The sequence below is a fragment of the Tupaia chinensis genome, unplaced genomic scaffold (genome assembly GCF_000334495.1).
Source record: "Tupaia chinensis unplaced genomic scaffold, TupChi_1.0 Scaffold144027_1, whole genome shotgun sequence".
NCBI classification, from domain to species: domain Eukaryota; kingdom Metazoa; phylum Chordata; class Mammalia; order Scandentia; family Tupaiidae; genus Tupaia; species Tupaia belangeri.
In genome coordinates, this window is record NW_006203879.1 from 428,398 (window position 1) to 430,813 (window position 2,416).

Below are 2,416 nucleotides of genomic sequence, written 5' to 3' on the forward strand. Positions count from 1 at the left end.
AAATGTCTCCAGACGCATGACTGATGACATTGAATAATGTACTGCATACAATTACCCAGTAGTAACGGTTTTGAAGACGTGCTCTTAGCATTTTTTGTGCTAGTATTCTAGCAGTGTCTATTCATACTAATATTTCGGCATTTAAAAAAAATTCTTTTCCTTTTTAAATGGAACCAAGAAATCAGGAGAAGTGCCTATTCTTTCGAGCGAAAGGCACCTTACCAAAATCCCAATATTTAGTTGGGGAGGGGTATGCTTTGGTCCTGGGTGGGTCTCAGGCAGCTGGGCGAGGTTTGGCACTAGGCCAGCTGTCAGTTCACACCTTCAGCGCTGAGGACGTGGGTCATGGCGGCTGCTCCGCGGGCTCGCTTCCACTTGCCAAAGCTCTGAGATGTGCGAATTCCTCCTGGGATTCCAGAAAACATGGCCGTTGCTTTGAAGCTGTGCACTTCTCCACTTTCTAGGAGCTCACATTATTATTTAGTTTTTCAGTTTTAAATGCTATTAAATCTACTGTCCAGACGAAACCTAAAGCTATCTTTTTCAGTGTATTTTCATCAAAGTCTTATAATCGTAGGGTTGGCAGAGAATATTAAATTTATTTATTCTAACAGTGGCATTGTGGAGGATAGTAACATAGAGCAAGAAAGATTATATCTACTCTGATTTCCCACGGCTAATTAGTGATCAGAGTAAGACTCGAAATGAGATTTGCTGACATCTAATGCATCATACTTTAGCAAGTCCTTCGGAGGGGGAAGCAGTGATATTTTACCTGAGAAAGGCAAGAAAGTAGCCAGTGGACTGAGACATAAAATAACAGTAGTCCCGGTCCTTCCCGAATGCCTGCCGTATCCAGGTCTAAACGAACCCTCGCAAACCGCAAGAGACAGACGGAACGACCATGCCCTGCTCTAGGCACCAAGGTAGCCCGCCCGGCCGTGGCCACACCCTGGGAGCCAGCAGCCCTGTGCCGGGGAAGTGGGTCAGCAGGGCCCGTCTAGCACCTTGAGGTAATCTGTGCACACAGGCAGTAGCCCGGTCCTTACCAGCAAATATGTCACCTGACACTGCTTTTGTGTGACTGATCTGAGCGAAGCAGGAACTGGACTGGAACTGAGAACTCCAGAGTCTAGAAAAAGTGTCCTGCCAGAAACGCAATTTCAGATTAAATCTCTTTATAATGAACAGAATTTCCTTACGGTAAGCTACTTTTGCTGGTTCTCTTTATTTAACCACCATGTACTACATAAAAGTTAGCAAAAAAAGTTTGTGAAAATGAAATTAAAATTTATTTTGGTGCAAAAGCATTGAAACTCCTGCATGGTGTTTTCAAAGTATTTATTTCCACACACTTTTTGAAGGCCCCTTTTACTCTATCATGCCTTGCAAAACAAAACAGCACAGAGCAGACGCAGGCCTCCCCACAGAGCGTCTGAGGAAGGGTGGTCCACAGGCCACGAACAGCTCTGCGGCAGGGTTGTGGTGCTGTCGTGTTGAACAGGCGAGGGCCATGAGACTGCAGAGAGGAGAGCGCTGTCTGAGGGCGCGAGCACAAGAGAAGGAAGAGTCCTGTGCATTCCGGGACTACATTCCACGTAGAAGTAGTAGCTCACGCAGACACAGAAACTGGAAAGATCTGGGTTTGCCACCACATGAGGTGGTCGAGACTGGAGTTCGGGGATGAAGGGAGGCAGCTCAGTCCAGGCCACAGGATTGAGCGGTGGCCTGGGGGGTGAACAGGTGCGTGGTACACCCTGTCCTTTCCTGCGGTTGCTGTTTGTTTGCATCAGTGGCTGCCAGGAGGTGCCTGGCCTGGGGTGCCACAGTGTGAGGCTACTGCAGTGGCAGGACCACTGGCTGGTGGGCTGGGCTAGGGCCCTGCACCGGGTGCAGATGAATTTATAACTTGTTACTAGCTGGCAGAAGGTGTGTATACTCACCAGGGCAGACAGGAGAGGGAGAGAGAGGACAGAGAGAGAGGAAGCCCGTCAGCGGGGCTCGGTTACGCTGCAGCCGCTTCTCCGTCCCGCCATCCCGCCAGGACTGTAGGCAGCACTCCTGTGTCTGATGTGGTTTTCAACTCACCGGGGCTGAGATCTGAACTTCCATTGGCTGTGTGGGGTCCAGCTCCCTAAATCCTAAGTAGTTGGACTTACTGATGGAACTGGGGGGTGACAACAGAGAAGGACCTGGGGGGACAGCAGGCAGTGTGATGGTGAAGGCGCTGGCTGCTCATATGGCCTGCCATGGTTGGAGTTCTGCAACCACTGGCTTGAAGAATCACACAGGGCATGTGTGCATGCGTGCCCCCAGTCCTGAGAGGAGAGTAGAGGAGAAAAGACTATGGCATGGCTGTCCCCAGTGTGTGCTTTCTCACTTCCCCTCTCCCTACGTCTCTGTCTCTCTCTGGCAA